General features: G+C 49.6%; 1 long non-coding RNA gene across 1 annotated transcript; it reads left to right on the top strand.

The window, feature by feature from the left end:
* The first annotated feature begins 16,472 nt into the window (after positions 1-16,472).
* Positions 16,473-18,283, top strand: LOC135976606 (uncharacterized). The gene is made up of 3 exons (XR_010593888.1): positions 16,473-16,605; positions 16,850-17,151; positions 17,237-18,283. It is a non-coding gene; the product is annotated as an uncharacterized LOC135976606 (long non-coding RNA).
* Positions 18,284-19,138: the final 855 nt, after the last annotated feature.

The following is a 19,138-nucleotide window of genomic DNA, read 5'->3' as shown; positions in this document are numbered from 1 at the left end:
TTGTGCAGAAAGACCACAGAGAAGAAACTGAACGGCTGTCCATTCATCCAGTGGCACCTCAGCCTCAACAGTACATGTGCTGCTGGTTAATCAGCCATTTCCATTTCTAGCGAGCCATCTTTAAACCCTCAAAGGGCAGGGGACCCATTTAGGTCGGGGGGCAGTTGTCCCTACTGTGCTTCATACCTGGTGTTACCACGCACGCCTCCATGGATCCACTCCTCAGTCTGGCAGAGCCGCTCCCTCCTCCTGCCATGGCCCAATTCACCAGCACAGGCTCACCCATGGAATCCTTCCCCTCTGGGGTCCTCCCCCAGAGACCAGCTGTGCCCACAGCCCTGCTCCTTTTTGCACACACTAGACCCACCTCCCAGGGGGCAGAGAGACCTCCACTGAAAGTTGCCCCTGCATTGAAATCTGAAATGGGTGCTGCTGCAAATGGGCTTGGGTTTTACCCTCTAGTTGCCCTTGGGTGTGCAGTAGCCAGGTGCATTGGACACTGGAGGTTTCCCGTTCAGTGCCGCCTGACCTCCATGTTTATCACAGCTGTGGGAGTTCTCTGTTTCCATTCCCAGGGGCCTTAGCTACTTCACTTGGGTTCACAAGCGGCAAGTTTCAGTGGAGCAACCAAGTGGGTTGTGGGGAGGACCAGGAGTGAGAGAGCATTGGGTGTACAGCCGCACTGAGATGGAATGATTAATAATAACTAGGGCTGTCAAGCGATTAAAAAAATGAATCGCGATTAATGCTGTTAAACAATAATAGAATATTATTTATATAAATATTTTGGATGTTTTCCACATTTTCAAATATATGGATTTCAATTACAATACAGAATACAAAGTGGACAGGGCTCACTTTATATTTATTTTTTATTATAAATGTTTGCACAGTAAAAACAAAAGAAATAGTATTTTTCACTTCACTTAATACAAGTACTGTAGTGCAATCTCTTTATCATGAAAGTTGAACTTACAAATGTAGAATTGTGTACAAAAAATAACTGCATTCAAAAATAAAACAATGTAAAACTTTAGAGCCTACAAGTCCACTCAGTCCTACTTCGTGTTCAGTCAATCATTCAAACAAGTTTGTTTACATGTGCAGGAGATAATGCTGCCTGCAGCTTGTGTACAATGTCACCTGAAAGTGAGAACAGGTGTTCGCATGGCACTGTTGTAGCTGGCGTTGCAAGCTATTTATGTGCCAGATGTGCTAAAGATTCATATGTCCCTTCATGCTTCAACCACCATTCCAGGGGACATGCGTCCATGCTGACGATGGGTTCTGCTCGATAACGACCCAAAGCAGTACAGACAAACACATGTTCATTTTCATCACCTGAGTCAGATGCCACCAGCGGAAGGTTGATTTTCTTTTTTGGTGGTTCGGGTTCTGTAGTTCCACATCAGAGTGTTGCTCTTTTAAGATTTCTGAAAGTATGCTCCACACACACTCCTGATCAGATTTTGGACAGCACTTCAAATTCTGAAATCTTGAGTCGAGAGCTGTAGCTATCTTTAGAAATCTCACATTGGTATCTTCTTTGCATTTTGTCAAATCTGCAGTGAAAGTGTTCTTAAAACGAACAACATCCGACATCATCATCCGAGATTGCTATAACATGAAATATATGGCAGAATGCAGGTAAAACACAGAACAGGAGACATACAATTCTCCCCCAAGGAGTTCAGTCACAAATTTAATTAACGCATTATTTTTTAATGAGCATCATCAGCATGGAAGCATGTCCTCTGGAATGATGGCCAAAGCATCAAGGGGCATATGAATGTTTAGCATATCTGGCACGTAAATACCTTGCAATGCCAGCTACAAAAGTGCCATGGGAACACCTGTTCTCACTTTTAGGTGACATTGTAAATAAGAAGTGGGCAGCATTATCTCCCGTAAATGTAAACAAACTTGTTTGTCTTAGCGATTGGCTGAACAAGACGTAGGCCTGAGTGGACTTGTAGGCGCTAAAGTTTTACATTGTTTTGTTTTGAGTGCAGTTATGTAACAAAAAAAAAAGACATTTGTAAGTTGCACTTTCACGATAAAGAGATTGCACTGCAGTACTTGTGTATGAGATGAATTGAAAAATACTATTTCTTTTGTTTCTCATTTTTACAGTGCAAATATTTGTAATAAAAATAATATAAACTGAGCATTGTACACTTTGTATCCTGTGTTGTAATTGAAATCAATATATTTGAAAATATAGAAAAACATCCAAACATCCAAAATATTGAATACATTTAAATTGGTTTAACAGTGTGATTAAAACTGTGATTAATTGCAATAAATTTTGTTAATCGTGATTAGGTTTTTTGAGTTAATTGTGTGAGTTAACAGCAATTAATCAACAGCCCTAATAATAACAACCCCTTGTTTTTATCCAGTGTTTTTTCAGCCACTGATCTCAAAGTGTTTTACCAAGGAGGTTGGTCTTTGTATCCCCATTTTAAAGGTGGGGAAATGACTTACCCAGGAGGCCAGCGGCAGAGCTGGGACTAGAACCCAGGTCTCCTCAGTGTGAGTCTGTCCACTAGGCCTGTCTCCCTCATCCCCCTGTCCCCTCCAGTGGCTGCATCACTGGTGAGTTTGGCTGAGCTAATGCCCCCAAAACTCCAAGTGACCCTCACTCAGCATGGTCAAGGCTCATGCAGTCTCCTCTCCAGTCTCAAGCAGCCTCTGGAACTCATCTAACTCCGGTCCAAAGGTTGGTCGAGACCCATTCCACTCCCAGAGCCTCGGCTTTGTTCAAAACTCAGCCACGCTTCTCCAGACCGATCACAAACCTCCACGATCATTTTGGTGAACAAGGTCTGAGCTCCGGGTTTGCAACAAGGTCCAAAGCTGAGCAAATTGTGCCCAGCTTTTATGTCCCTGTCTGGCATCTGCCGTCTTGAACCTTGAAACCCCTCTGGTTCCTACCGTGTATTCTCCTGTGTGGCACCTGCTGTAGTTTTCCTATAGGCGTTGTCTGTTTAGCTGCACACCTGTCGAACATAGTGTGAGAATGATCGTCTGCAGTCATACCCTGATCTCACCTATGCCACTCGCATCTGGTGCTCTGTCTAGTGTATACTGTGCAATGTAAACCTATTTCAATGGAAAAGTTGGCACCTCGACTTTTCTAGACCTTCATATCCTGCATATCTGCCTGCTCTCCCTACTGACACTGGTTCCAACTCCGCAGTCGCTATGTTTTGACACCGTTCTGTGGCCTATGTTAAATATGATGTGATGTGGGGGCTGGCTAGATAGTTCCCCATGGCTCAGCATCCACACCAAAATCCTCACTGCAATTCACCCTATGAGGCCAGGTTTGCCAAAGAGCTCTGCACCCAACATGCCCCCTCAGTATACTGAGCTCCCTTGGAATTTGCCCCAGTTGTGAGCACTTCTGAAAATCCTGGCTGAAGAGACGGTGTCTACAGACTTGCATGGTGTCAAGTAACAGCAGAACTAAAATTCATTTGCATATTTAACACCATTCATTTGGGCTTGACTAGGGACTGGGAGTGGCTGGCTCATTACAAAAGCAGTTTTGCCTCTCCTGGAATTGACACCTCCTCATCTATTATTGGGAGTGGATCACATCCACCCTGATCGAATTGGCCGTGTCAACACTGGTTCTCTACTTGTGAGGTAACTCCCTGCTCTTTGTGTGTCAGTATATAATGCCTGCATCTGTAACTTTCACTCCATGCATCTGAAGAAGTGGGGTTTTTTACCCATGAAAGCTTGTGCCCAAATAAATCTATTAGTCTTTAAGGTGCCACCAGACTCCTTAGTGTCTACAGAGAAGCCAAAGGGTAAATGGGCCATAGAGACCAAACGAGCCACTCAGCCCTCCAACTTGCTGGTCCTTTCATATCATATGCGGACACATTCCCATTCAGAAGAAAGAGGACTTCATCCTCCAGAGCTACGCATCTGGCAGTTCAGTTTTTTAAAACACCCTAGAATCAGTTCTGGGCATTGTTCTGTGGAGTGCCGTCTCGGGCCCTGGAGAATGGAAACAGAACATCTTCATCAGCAGGAAACATCTTATTGCCTGAGTATAGAGTGCCTCTTATGCAGTCTCACTGACTTCCTACTGTCCAGAAATAGCAATGATCCCTAGCTGCTCATAATGGCAATGCCATTCCCAAGCCAACATGATGAAGTGAAAAGAATGATTCTGAACGGAGGAGTAATGGGGTGGAGAGCATTGCTCTAATGGTTAAGAACATGAGCTATAGATACTCAGGGGCAGATCCTCAACCAGCCTAAATTGGATTCAATGGAGCTTTGATGGTTTACACCAGACGAGGATCTGGCCCCCAGCCTTTCCTGACACAAATATATCTCATTGATTTCAAGGTAGTTACTTCTGATGGACACCTGTTTGAGATCAGAATCAGGGGCCACAAAGCGATATGAGGGTGGAAAGATAGGGGACATCAGCCATGTTCCCCGCTCCAGCCCTGATTACTCCAGCCTCTTTGCAGCACAATTGTTCCAAGAAAAGAAAATGTTTGCTGAAGAGATCATGTCTGGAGGTCTCTGGGAGACGGAACAAAAAGGGGATCATTTATTTCATTGATTAATTTATGTTAAAGCAGACCATGGCCTTTTTTGATTAGTTAGGCAGCATATTAAGTGCCTGTTATAGATGGATAATTGCAATAACTGCAGAGCAATACATAAAAACAAAGTAGAAAGGAATAATGTCTCGGCTTTAATGGCTTCCTTGAGTGGGCGGTGGGAGGGGACGGAGCGAATCTGGTTTATTCTCTTTACTTTGTTTGCCTCTCACCCAAATGTATTCTCAAAGTGCAATCGTCTGCCAAGCAAAGTTCCCAGCTACAGCTCCCACAACATGGTCCCAGTGTCATGTCCAGATGTAGTTCCAGGGAGACATGCCAGTCACTGCTCCCACATCACAGTCACTACCCACCAGACACAGTTGCAACAAGCCACCACTCTTCCAGTATCACAGCCCGACACTCTCACATCCTGGACACTGCTCTGACACCATGGCCAGGAGATGCCAGCAACTGCTCCTCCAAACCACCCACAACCCACACCAGCCACGGCTCCCGAGCAAGCGGCTCCCATGCCGACATCACAATGCCACTTAGCCAGTGAGCGAACGTAAGAGCAGGGCAGCATGACGCGGCGCTTATCTATTTCTTTGTAGTGTGGTGGTGCCAAGAGTCACTGGGGAATGAAAACCGCCAAGAATGGAGGACCTCCCAAACAGTCTTCTGCTCCAAAAGCAAGTTGCATTCCTTTGATGTTGCCTTCCCTAACAAAGGTCTTATTGAATAATACCATCATAATAAATAATATTTAACCCTGAGCCCCTGACCCCCCCAGACTCTACCAAAACAAGACTTCTGAACATGCTTTTCCCTGGAGATAGAATAAGTGAATAAACAAGTGACAGGCATGTGGTCATGTTGCTTTATGCACAACTGGAAGGTGTTCAGATACTACAGTGATGATCACACTATAAGAATAGAATAGAATCCCCAGTCAGGATAAAGGCCACATCGAGCTGAGCACTATACATGCATTTTAAAGCTTCCATTCATGTATTCAGCTGTTTTAAGTGTAACAAACTGGCTGTGTGTACCATGTTCCCATCTAATGGCTGCTCCACGTGGAGGCTAGGAGTCCTACTACACTAGAACTGGCTGGGCATTTTCCATCAGAATGATTTGCTGACACAAAATGCAGCTTCTACAAAACTGAAATTTTCTCTGGGAAAATTTTGATTTTGCTAAAAAAAAAAAAAGTGATTGTCCATTTGGGCAAACTGAAATAGCATCATTTTGGGTCAGTTCAACCCAAATTGGAATATTTGGGTTTTTTAACTGCCCCAAAACATTTCATTTCGAATCAGTTCAACATAGCATTTTGTTGCATCTCCCTGTCCGCACATTGCCCTGTGGGAACTGTAGGTCAGGCCTCCATTCTCACCTATGGTCCAGGCTCCCTGGAGGACTACATTCCCCATAATGCAATGTAGCTTTCTCTTTGACCAAGCTATGTGGTGCATCATGGGAGTGAAATGCTCTGGGTGCATTACAGGAGATGTAGTTCAGCCGGGAAGCCTGGCCCATAGGACAGAATGGGGACCCAAACCTCAACTCCCATAAGGCAATGCATCAGTGTGGGAATATGCAGTTTAATATTGATCTGACTTCAAACAAAGCGTTTCAGGTGGTGTGAAGTACAAGCAGTGTGAGAAGGGAAATATTTCTACCTCAAATGGTCCCAGTGAGTGGAGTTGCTGCTGGTTTTATTATTATTTGTATTCCAGTAGCACGAGTCCGCATTGTGAAAGGTGCTAGTGGCGGACACCAGGTGGATCTGGGATCCAAAGGCAATCGCCAGATCTTGTTCAAGCCGATGGCTGGGACAAGCAATGTCATTCAGGCTCATCAGTAGACACAACCAAGCCCCTGCATGTCAGAAAACCAGCTGTAGACAATGAGGCTACCAGCTGAGGCTTTATGGTAGCTCAGAGCTGAGCTGTGTGGATGTAGCGGTTTCCCTGCTTGTGAATGCAGGGGCTAGGATGTAAGTTGCAGGCTGTGTGCGTCGAAGGCAGAAAGCTAGCGGAAGGAGCACGTGACTCTGAGAGACAACAGACAAGAGAGAGACGAGGCTTCTTGGGCACAGAGCCCAACTGGAGGGGCAGACCTGAGGATTTCTGAGCAGGGAGATGCTGATCACTGATCATTTCTAGTGCATCCAAGGAACAGAAACACTCTTTGTAAATCAACAAGATGCTATCAAGAACAGACCTGCTAACAGAAACAACCCAGCAAGTCCCCCAGTATTGGCAAAACTGCTTGGGCCAAAGGGGCAACGATATACAATGAGAGACGATCCTTGCACCAAAGGGCTTACAGTGTACAGAGGCAAGAGAGGGAAAATCAAGGAGGGGACTCAGAGGCCCAGGGAGGAGTGACTTGCCCAAGTGACACAGCCAGGCAGTGGCCGAATCGGGGATGTTTTTCCCTTGCCCCGTGCTGCGAATGTCACATCTTCACTGACCCGCTGCTTGTCAGCAGCCCACCTGTTGGCGCAATATGTATTCTGGGCAGCGAAAGCCAAATGACAATGGGAAGCAAGCAAATGTGATAAAGAGCTGCTGCTGCTCTTGATAATGTGGAATCCAGCCAGGTGCCGGATGCTCTCATGTGCAGATCTTGAGACCCGTGTTTCTTTTCCCATCCTGGCTGATCACCAGGGTATTCGCATGTAAAGAAAGTTGGGATCCTTCCCTAATAATTTAGACTGGGATTTTCCAAGGGATTGGAGGGATCTGTGGGATTTGGGCCCCCATCTCCCTTCAGGCTAATGTTTAGTGCTTTGTTGTGGACAACGATGTGACTTGCCCTACCTGGCCCTGGCAGGGAGTAAGGAGGCACTAGTACCCCCTTGCTCCTCTTGTGCCGCCCCCTCACAACTCCGATCTGTGCCGGGGGAGGGGACGGGGGGAAGGGCAGCAGGATCTGTGAAGCTGCTGCTACCTGACCCCAAATTGGTAGGAGAGGAGTGGTTGGAAAGGGGTGGGGAATGGGTGAGGTCTTGGCTCCGGACTCCTGTGTCCTGGTCAGCCCAGCTGAGCTGGCATGGGGGGTGGAAGTGCTGTGGGCACTAGCAGATCATTTCCCTTCTGGAGCAACAGAGTAGCCAGGGAAGCAATTGTGACTCTCTGAGCCAGTATGGGAGGCTGTGTGCTCTAGTGGGTAGTGCAATGGAGTGGGAGGCAGGAGACATGAGGGTGACCATGCCACTCCCAGCTCTGCCACTGTCCATCTGGGTGCCCTTGGGTGAGTCACTGCCCCGCTCTGTCTCAGTTTCCCCTCCCACCCTTTCTCTCTCTTGTTCTATTTAGTCTGTAATCTCCTTGGGACAGGGACTTTCCCTAACTCCGCATCTGTGCAGCGCCTAGCACAATGGGGCCCACATCTCAGGAGGAGCCCGGAGACACTACCACAGTACAAACAATGGTATGGATCATCCAGGCTGCCGTTCCTGGGGCCTTGGAGCTGTGCACTGTCCCTTGCACGGGTTCTCCACCCTGCCTGTTAGCAATACTGACACTTAGGCTGTGGCCTAGGCAAAATGGCACATCCCTGCCAGTTCTCCACCACAGCGCGGGGTGGCGCAGACGCACCCATCACTGCCTCTGCATTACACCCCCCCCCAGATCCTCCCCAGGCATCCAGTTCTTGTTTGATCCCTCTGCTTGGCTCTCATCCCCTCTTCTCCCAGTCCCAGCAGCTCCCCCATTCTGCTAGAGCCTCTTCTCACTTCAAAGCTGTGCAAACAGAGATGCCAGGCTGCAAAACTTTCCCCAGCTTCAAAAGCAATTTTATTTTTATTTTTTTGCACAGCATTAGGGAACTACTGGGATGGGTTTTAAGGAAAGTAAGATCCTGGCAGACTGACAGTAAACTCCCCAGCCGGGATAGAAAACCAAATAAAGAGATGGGGAGAAAGTTTGGGGTTTCAGACTTACGCTTTTTTGCCTGATGGTGTCTTCAGCCCTAACCTGTTTAATGTTTCCAATTCCATTCCGGGGGAGTTTGCTGAGTGCACCCGAGGGGAACTGCAGATGGCTATCGAGGACTGGCTCAGCCAGTGGAAAATTGAGGTTCCTGAGAAGATGTTTTATTCATGTGCCTGAGCACGACACATCAGAAGCTGCCGAGAGGCGGATGGACCCTGGTGTCGGCTCTTAGAAAGAACATGCTGGAAGGAGATGTTTTCTTTTCTTCTCCATGCCTGAACGGAGGCTCTCGCTTGGCTGGGTGGACACAGAGGCATCCCTCGGGGAAAGGTCATGCTGGAGATCCGGAAGAGTGGCTTTCAAGATCCTATCGCCCGGGTTGTGGGAGTGCTGCGGAACTGAACTGATTTGCAAACTCCTCTGCTCCTAGACTAACCACTGAGGGGCAACCCCTGCGGAAGCATCGAGGGGGCCCTGAAAGGAAGCCAAATATGATCACCCTCCATGCAATCGCTCTCTTTGTATAAATATCACCTCCAGGCCAGAGTGAAGACGCAACAAAGCCTCAGCAAAGCATCTCAGGCTGTGATGTTGAGAGAACAGAGAGTAGAGGAAACAAACAAAAAGACTTCTCTTTCCTCCGTGGCCTCAGGAAGAAATATACCTCATCACCCCTGACTCACGTAATGGTTCAGGTTAGGGGGGAATCACAGGCTATGAAGAAGGGTTTCCCTTCCTGCCAGTCCCCTCTCTGTGCCACCATTTCTCCTCCCTCCCTCCCTCTCGGTAGCTGTGAAGACATCTTCCTTTGATTGAACGTCCTCTCTCAGTGCAAGGCCAGCAGAGCAGATCCTCTGGCCTCTCCCCAGGCCATCGTTCACAAAGGCGTCGGAAAAGAGGAAGTATCAGAGGGGTAGCCGTGTTAGTCTGAATCTGTAAAAAGCAACAGAGGGTCCTGTGGCACCTTTGAGACTAACAGAAGTACTGGGAGCATAAGCTTTCGTGGGTAAGAACCTCACTTCTTCAGATGCAAGAGGAAGAATCCCAAGGAGGCTGATCGTGTCAGAGGCAGTCAGTTCTTGGGGACGGATGCGGTCTGTCACTTGTCTGGCACTTTCCAGTTTGCCTGGGTCATATGGGAGCTCAGGAGATGGAATGACAGAGGCAGATTCCAGGTGAGGCTGCCAGGAATGAGGCCGGACAGAAAGAGAACAGAAACGTATGGGCTCCACTGACCGCTCTCATCGTGAGGCTGAACTTTAAAAAGGCCAATGACTGATCTGAACAGCCAATGCTGGGAAACGTTGCATGTGTGGGGGCTGCTTCTGAGAACCACGCCGTGCATGGCAGGAACTGATCCCATCTCCTCTGGCATTTCCATTCTACAAACAAGCTCCATTCCCTCAAAGGCCAGGAAGCGAGATCATCTGTATTTTCTTCCATGATCATTCATAGAATATCAGGGTTGGAAGGGACCTCAGGAGGTATCTAGTCCAACCCCCTGCTCAAAGCAGGACCAACCCCAACTAAATCATCCCAGCCAGGGCTTTGTCAAGCCAGGCCTTAAAAACCTCTAAGGATGGAGATTCCACCACCTCCCTAGGGACCCATTCCAGTGCTTCACCACCCCCCTAGGGACCCATTCCAGTGCTTCACCACCCTCCTAGTGAAACAGTGTTTCCTAATATCCAACCTAGACCTCCCCCACTGCAACTTGAGACCATTGCTCCTTGTTCTGTCATCTGCCACCACTGAGAACAGCCGAGCTCCATCCTCTTTGGAACCCCCCTTCAGGTAGTTGAAGGCTGCTATCAAATCCCCCTTCACTCTTCTCTTCTGCAGACTAAATAACCCCAGTTCCCTCCGCCTCTCCTCATAAGTCACGTGCCACAGCCTCCTAATCATTTTTGTTGCCCTCCACTGGACTCTCTCCAGTTTGTCCACATCCCTTCTGTAGTGGGGGGTCCAAAACTGGACGCAATACTTCAGGTGTGGCCTCACCAGTGTCAAATAGAGGGGAATAATCACTTCCCTCAATCGGCTGGCAATTGCATGGGGCAAGCGTACAATGCCTGGTATTGTAGGTCTGCTAGTGCTTCCTTGGGGAGACACAGTCTCTGGGGGGTAGAAAAACACTAGAGATGGTCAGAAATAGGGAGCGGGAGGGTTCATGGAAAAGATATTCATTCCAATTTTTCTGCAGAAAATTTTGACTTTCCGTCAAAATATTTCAGCCAAAATACAAAAAAACCCAACCCTTTTTTCCCACAAAATATCAACATTTTCTCTGGAAAGCAAGCAAGTTTTGCCGCCCCCCCCCCAAAAATCATTTACTTGAAAACCCAACTCTCCATCAAAGCAGTTTTGATGGACATTTTTCGATCACCCCAGTTCTTCTCAATCCTGAGCATCGGAAGAGCCAGATTGTGAGCCCGGCTGGGTTATGGATCTGTTGTGTGCGGTCAGGTACCACACATGGGCCAGGAATTTCCAAACTGGTCACTGATTTTGGATGCCCAGGCTAAAACTAAGTGTCTCAAACCCAGGCACCAACAATCAATGGCCTCTTGAAAATGGGTCCGTTAACCTCTCTGCGACTCTTTCTCAGGTGCTGGGCTGGCTGGTTCTTCCCCACATTCTCAGAGACTAATCGAGCACCATATTTGGGGTTAGGAAGGAAATTTCCCCCAGGGACCTGGGGTTTTTTTTGCCTCCCATTGCAGCCTGGGGCATGGTTCTCCTGTGGTGGACATATGGGTGTAGCTCACCTAATCAATGTCCTGCCATTTCAGAAGCTTTTGCATTGGTTTGCATTATTCTCTGCCTGTGGCACACAATAGTTTAGTCCCCTGAAGACTGTTGTACTTTGGTCCTACTCTGGTTGTTGGGCTTGGTGTGCAGGTGCCGGGCAGTGTTGGTGGCCTGTGCTGTACAGGCGGTCAGACTAGATGATCGAGTGGTCTCGTCTGGCCTTAAACTCTATGACTGCGTGACTCAGTTTCCCCACCTAACAAAACAGAACGTATCCCTCTACCTCTCTAGCTCGGTGCTCATGTGGCTGGCATCCGTCACCATAATGTCTGAGCACCTCGAGATAACCAGGCAAGTCCTTCTAGTTACCCTTGCAGTGACGGACAGAGCCCTCCCACGGGGAACCACACACGCCACAAAGTAAATCTTGTGCGGGTTTCAAGGCATCATCCACTCTCATAGGGCAGTGAGCAGGGATACGAGGGGGGTGAGGGGCTAGGCCTACAGGGGGGGTGCCCATGAGACAGAGGGTGATAAGGGGGAGAGGGGAGATTGAGGTGGCTTTGATTTCCTCCCTCCTGTCGGTTGCTTTTCCCGCTGCGCTAGCTCGGGGTGGGAGTTACCCCAGGGTGATGGCTCAGGGGGGCCGAACCAGCGTCATGGAGAGAGCCGGAGGAAGGTGGGCGTGACCCCAGTTCCCATTCCCTTCATCTCACATCTGAACAGGGCCCAGGCTGCAGGAAGGAAGCTCTGTAACCACAACCCTGGGTCCCTCCCAGGTCTGGCTCCAGGCAGCCAGGCCAATGAGCCTCCCTCTCCACTTTCCTCTGCCTGCGTCCAGCGCCTGCGCCGATGTGTCCGTGCTCCCCCCAGCGGCCCGTTGCTGTCCAGCCCCCTGAGGAGTCAGAAGGCAGCAGTTCACACTCAAGTGATGCCTCGCAGCTTGGGGGTGACAGGCCTGCCATTCCCATCACATCACCTTGGCCTTCCCCCTCCCCTTCCTTCGCTGACAGGAGATCAGCAGAGCCCCGTGCCAGTGGCCAGGAAGGGGGGATGGCCGAGAGGACCAGGCGGCTGAGGAAAACGACGGATATTGGGTTTGATTGGCTTCTAGGGAGTCATGTATCAAAGGAGAAGACAGCGGGGATGTATGGGGGGGGGGGGCGGGCAGATGGGGGGGGGTGCAGAGCCAGCGTGTGAGGGGAGCTCGAGGGAGTTAAAGGCAGCAGAGGAGTTTTTCCGGCGAAGCAGAAGCCAGCTTGCCACGCAAGGTCACCCGGCCTAATGAACAGCAGCAACGAGCAATCTCAGAGGGGTTTGCGGAGGGGTGGGGGGCTGTGAGAGGAGCGGGGGGCCCCTTCCCTCGCTCCTCTCACTCCCAAAGGGAGAAGGGCTGTCAGTCAGACCCGACCCAAGTCTGACAGCCTGTGGGGAGTGAGAGCTCTGTGCCCACGTCTCACGCATCACCCAGCAGCTTCAATGTTTGTTCATGATCTTCTGGGCTGCTGGCTTTTCTCCCACGGGCTGTCTGGTGTGTCACTCTGGCATGTCCCCACCGCCGAGCCAGCGCCTCGCAGAATCATCCGCAATCGCCTCCATGACTACGGAAGCCAGGCCTCTCCTTCCTTGCTGCTCGCCCAGACCCGAAGAAGGGCTCTGAGGAGCTCCAAAGCTGGTCTCTCTCGCCACCAGAAATTGGTCTGGCTAAAGAAATTACCTGTCCCACCTCGGCTCGCTCTTTCTTCTTGTGTATCATTGACAGGTGTGCAAAGCACTACTGAATCTGAGCTTGCCACTCCCTCGCACTAGTAGCAGCGTGTTTCACCTACCCTGCACAGGTGTAGCTGATCACAGGGGGAAGAAGGCAGGAGAAGATCAGGACCCTTGTACGGTGGCACCAGGCAGCACAGCCTGTGCGTATCAGGGGGCTAGAAATCCAGAGAGAACTTTAGGATCTGCCACTGTCCAGCAGTCACAGTAAAGAATCCCCTTTGTATTCACTACCACCCAGTCCCATCCCCAGTCTGCAGTGAGATGAAAACACAAGGAGGCAGAAACCCACTGCTGGGTCCCCTGTGTGTACTGAGCTATAGGGCAGGGAGAGATGGGGAGGGAAGGACTTTCTGATGCTCTCGGGTTCTGTGAGTGGCTTGGGAGTGGAATAATGTCTTTTTCAGTTGACTGGCAGTTCCCCAAAAAATCAGGAGGGGGAGGAATCGTTTTGGGTCAACTCAAAAATGAAATGTTTTGCGGAAATTGTCAGCGAATCAAAAAGGAAAAAAATAAATTTGTTTCGGGCAGAACGAAATATTTTGCGAGTTTTACATAAGACCATAAGAACGGCCACACTGGGTCAGACCAAAGGTCCATTCAGCCCAGTATCCTGTCTTCCGACAGTGGCCAGTGCCAGGTGCCCCAGAGGGAGTGGACCAACAGGCAATGATCAAGTGATCTCTCTTCTGCCGTCCATCTCCACCCTCTGACAAACAGAGGCTAGGGACACCATTCCTTACCCATCCTGGCTAATAGCCATTAATGGATTTAACCTCCATTAATTTATCTAGTTCTCTTTTAAACCCTGTTACAGTCCTAGCCTTCACAACCTCCTCAGGCAAGGAGTTCCACAGGTTGACTGTGTGCCGTGTGAAGAAGAACTTCCTTTTTTTTATGCTTTCACATTTAAAAAACAATTGAAGGAAATTTCAAAACAAAACCCCCAAAATCCAAATGCTTCATTTAAAAAATGTCAAAACCAAACATTTTGAGTTTGGGAGATTTTTTTTTTTTTGAGGGCTTGGAACAAGGACGAACCTTGAAAGGTTGCAGGGGAAAAGTTCTAAGAAAGACCGAGTAAGAAGATGCCAGGAAAACAGCAGCTAGGAGTGGGTCTGAGCAGACCTTGACTTCCAGTTAGAGGCCCCCCTGGGTTGGAACCCCCTGTAGAGGGATGGCCCAGGTTTCTCCCACCAGCTATTGGAGAAGGTGGTGTGAAGCCCTGGAGAAGGGGATAAGGACCAATGGAGAGTCCTGAGAGAAGGGTGTGAGGATCACAGGGACCAGAATTTGAGCCAAAGACCTTTGGGCAAGGACGTCTGGATTGTTTATTTGTTGGACTGTGTTATCTTGGAAGGGGTGGACTAATGTGTGCCCTAGGTGAAGAGCTGAGTTATGGGAAAGGAGACCACTGCAGTGCTGGAGTGATCGTCTGCAGCGGGTACGAGATGGGGAGAGACCTTCTATGCCATGCATGGCCACAAGGAGGTGCACTAGCAGCGAGTGAACGCCTTCACCGTGTGACACAGCCACGCTTCTCAAACATGATGAGCAAATTTTTGCAACTCAGAAATCTCAGCCCAAATCTGATTGTTTTTCTTTTCATTTTTTTTTGTTCCCCCAAACCAAATAGTGCTGAACACCCATTTTCTGAAAATCAGGCCCCTTTAAGTTGTCTCACTTTAGGCGCCCAAAGTCTCTGGTCAAGGTTGGCCCATGTCTGCAAAACACTTGATATCCTTGGTTGGAAACTTCCATACAGCTGCAAAGTATCATTCATTCTAGTCCCTGCTTGTGTAACCCAGGTGCCTAATAGGGAGCTATCTCTTTAAGAGATCTACTGAGTGGGTAGGAATGAATTGTTGTTGTTGCTAGGCCCATGCACAATTAGCACTCTTTTTGTGGGCAAACTTTTTGGCCCGTGGGCCACATCTGGGTATGGAAATTGTATGGTGGGCCATGGCTCACGAAACTGGGGTTGGGGTTCAGGAGGGGGTGAGGGCTCTGGCTGGGGGTGCAGGCTCTGGGGTGGGGCCAGAAGTTCAGGGTGCGAGAGGGGGCTTCTGGGCTGGGGCAGGGGGTTGTGGTGCGGGGTGGGGGGGCTCTGGCTGGGGTGCGGGCTCTGGAGTGGGGATGGGGATGAGGGGTTTGGGGTGAAGGACTGTGATTGAGGGGTTCAGAGGGCGGGAGGGGGATCAGGGCTGGGGCAGGAGGTTGGGGTGCAGGCTCCAGGTGGTGCTTACCTCAAGGAGCTCCCAGAAGCAGCGGCATATCCCCCTTCCGGCTCCTACACGGAGGCGTGGTCAGGCGGCTCTGCGCGCTGCCCCGTCCACAGGCGCTGCCCCCACAGCTCCCACTGGCTGCAGTTCCCGGCCAACGGGAGCTGCGGGGGTGGCGCTTGGGATGGGGGAAGAACACAGAGCCCCCTGGCCGTCCCTAAACATAGGAGTCGGAGGGGGGACATACCGTTGCTTCCAGGAGCCGCGGCACGCATGTGCAGAGAGGCCCCAGAGCCCGCACCCCAGCAGGAGCTCGAGGGCCGGCTTAAATTGGCTGGCGGGCTGGATGTGGCCTGCGAGCCGTAGTTTGCCCACCCCTGCTCTACACTCAGAAATTTCTAGAATTGGGTGTGGTCTTTTTTAGGTTCCCAGACCCCGTGAGGGTAAGCAGTCAGGTCACGTGCCCGGTGTGGGCTGGGACAAGCTGAGCCCAGAAGAAGGAAGCAGGCCGTTGTCCCCTAACTCTGAGACACTTTGCAGCAGGTGAGTGATAATGTTAACCCTCCAACAGGGAAAATGACAGAAAGGGGAAATTGGGAGGGGAAACTCCTTCCTTTTATTTTACTTTTAGACTTGGAATGTTATTTGATTTCAGCCAACGTGTTAAATCGTCTCAAGTAGATGAGTCACCGACTCTTCTTTTCTTTAAATGTGTTGATGCGAAAAGAATAATGTATTTTGCTATTCACAGTTTGTATTTTTCTTGTGCCCGGGATGTTTTAAATCTTATCTCCTGGTGGCTGGTTAATCAGTTAGCTGACTAGCTGACTGAGCGAACACAGCAGAGGAGGAGGAAGGCTGCCTGGATTCCAGGTGGAGACTCCTATGTGCAAGTAGAGGGAAGATGTTACTTTTCACTTGGCAGACTGTACAGAGTTTGGTGATCAAAGACTAACAGAGACTCAGGTGAGCTCAACCTAATCCTTCGGGAACTCTGAGTTTCTTCTCGCTGTGTTTCTGTGGGGACTGACCTGTTTAGATTTAATGTGTTTCCTTTAGTTATGTGTATGTATCACTGTGAAGCTAATGTATGTGGATTATAAAGTAGCCACGGTATGTTGTAAAAAAATATGATTTATGATGTTTATTTATAATACGATTTTATAAAGTTGGTACTTAAGAGTTAATTTCGTTCTTTTTGTTCTTTTGGACTTGAATGTGGGGAAGCTGACCCTGTGCGATCCCTGCTGGAAAGCCTCAGTGACTGAATTCTGGGTCTCCAGGTGCTTTTCTACGGGAGCTGGGGGTTTTCAGGCACTGGAGAAGGGCCTCTGAAAGGTAACACTTGCATCTCCCCAAGCGCCCAGCATTACTGACCCTGTGCAACATGACTCCTGTCCTCTGAGCCCTGCATTCCCCCCCGGCTCGCAGCAGCCAGTGACCCTCTCTCAGCACGCACGTCCCACTCCTCCTTTTGAATCTCAGCATGGCACTTGACTCCTTGAGCAAGATGCTGGTGTCTCTGGCCCCTGCCTCAGCCTGGCTTTGCTGCTCTCTAACGTCTCTCCCTTTTTTTCCCCAGTGGATGCTATCCTTCAAACCCTGGGCCAAATCATTGTACTGGCCTCAACTAGGGTACCACGCCTGGAATCAATGGACCAGCTGAGGATCTGAACTCCTGACTCTAGACCATAAGTTCTCTACCTGGGGGTCAGGATCCCATGGGAGGATAACGTTAGATGTCAGGGGCTGTGACCCCCTCCCCCACTTTCACATACTGCTAATTAGGAGGGGAGTCACTCTGTGCTACACCCCATCTGGATGGGATGGAAAGACCCAGTACAGAAAAGGTTGAGAACCACTGCTCTAGATCTTACCCTGCAGGTCTCCCAAGACATGCGGCTACCCCCTTTCTCCCTTGCTGAGCTGGAAGGGGAAACCCCCTGTAACTTTTATCTCCCTTTTGCAGGAGCAGTTGGTAAACCCGGCCCAGTGGGTTTCGAAGGACGATGGTCCCACTGGACTTCTCCCCCTGTGCGTCGCTTGCCTGCGGAACCTTAGATCTCGCCGCACGGGCTGCTAACCGTTTGTGACTTTTGCTTTCGGGAAGTGCAAACGTGGTCTCTCCATTAAAAGACAGAGCCATCAATTATAACCGGATTGCTACACAGTTACAGCACCCAGACACACATTAACGCCATTTCTAATCATTGCCGGCCCACCAGCCGCTCAGCACGCTCCATTTCCCAACTCGCTCATCCACCCGGGGCCAGTGTGATCCCTGGTGTAACACTGCTGAAGCCCGTGGGGCTGCTGCAGGGATGGGTTTGGCTGAAGGTGGTGAGAGATGGGGAGATCTGATTAGCCAGGGGCCTCTTTTAAATACCAGAGGACGTGGAGACTACCCTGGCATGTGCCACTTTCATAATTTCTGTGGGGGTGTTGGACAGTTCCACACAAATTCATGTATCCATCCAACGGGCAGTATAGGAGAGGATGGGCCAGGTTTACACTGATGGAAGTATACCAATATACCCAATGGCACAAGATTCTAAACTAACAGGAAGGCAGCATCTTCTCTGTCTCTCTTACATACTTATATGGCCCCACCAGCACTGTACCCTGCACAATCTCTAATCTTTACAACACCCTCTGCGAGGGGAAGTATTATTAGCCCCGGTAACAGAAAGGAAGGGAGCCACAGAAGGATTAAGTCACTTGCCCAAGGCCACACAGGAAGTCTGTGTCGAAGCAGGGACCTGAACCCAGGTCTAGTGCGTATGATGTGTGTGCAGGTGGGTAAGTGTGCATAATGCATGTGAATGCTTGTATTTTTATGCAGCATGTGTGTGCATTCATGTGTATTTTGAGTGTGTAGGCCTATCAGTTCATGTACTCTGTGTGTGCAATATTGTGCATTTGTGTGTACAGGTCTGTCTCATCTTACGCGTATTTAACATGCGCTAATTCAGCTTTGCGCGGTCGGCAAAAACAAAAAAAAACAAAAAAGAGAAAAATAACTATTTTAATACTGTACCTGTAGTGCGGGCGATTCCGCCCGTCATTACACTCAAAGGAATTTTGACTATACGCGATTTTCGCTTTACGCGCTGACTGCGGAACGTAACCCCAGCGTAAGATGCGACTCGCCTGTTTGTGTCTGGCTGAGTCTGTGAGCCTTCAGTGTTGTGATAACTGACAGTACAGACACTTTGCAACTCTGGCCAGAAAGGAGCAGTTTTTTGGCAGGGCCAGAAAGGCAAAGTAACCTTGTAGATTTGGCTCGGTCTAACTTTTCTGCCAAGCCCCCTTTGCCATGCTCCAGCCTCGTTTGATGCGGCTGCCGATGCTGCCCCTTTGTCTCTCGGCGCTATCCCAGTGGGTGTCTCCCACAGCGACACCCTGGGCTCCACAGAGTGGCCTGCAAAAAACAAAAGCCGAGTGACAAAATGATCACCTTTTAGGGGGAGCAAATGGTTTTCGTTAATTATCCTCCTGGCGGAAACCTGGCTGATGTGCGGCCGTTGCTAAGTGCTCTCCAAGGAGATTAAGTGCCGGTAATTAATCTTAGATGCTTGGATAACCAATTACTCAAGTGGCACAAGCTGGTGATTTGTTGGGGTTGTGCAGAAGGCACCAAGGCATACATGTCGGAGGAGGCCAAGGAGCTCTGGTACAGCTTGTCCTACCTGTGGGCACATGATAAAGGAGCAGGGAAAGAGTGCAGAGTTGGGGAAAACCAGAGCCCCATTGAGCTGCCACCTACACCCCAAACATGGTAGAAATCTCTTCTGAGGTTCAAATGATGGGCTGGATTCTCAGCCCAGAGTCTTCTGCAAAGGAGGTGTGAGACAGGCTGGGATCTGACCCA

Source organism: Chrysemys picta, chromosome 19, assembly GCF_011386835.1.
Source record: "Chrysemys picta bellii isolate R12L10 chromosome 19, ASM1138683v2, whole genome shotgun sequence".
In the NCBI taxonomy this organism is placed as follows: domain Eukaryota; kingdom Metazoa; phylum Chordata; order Testudines; family Emydidae; genus Chrysemys; species Chrysemys picta.
Note: the sequence above shows the minus strand (reverse complement) of the source record. Positions and strands in the feature narration are given on the sequence as shown.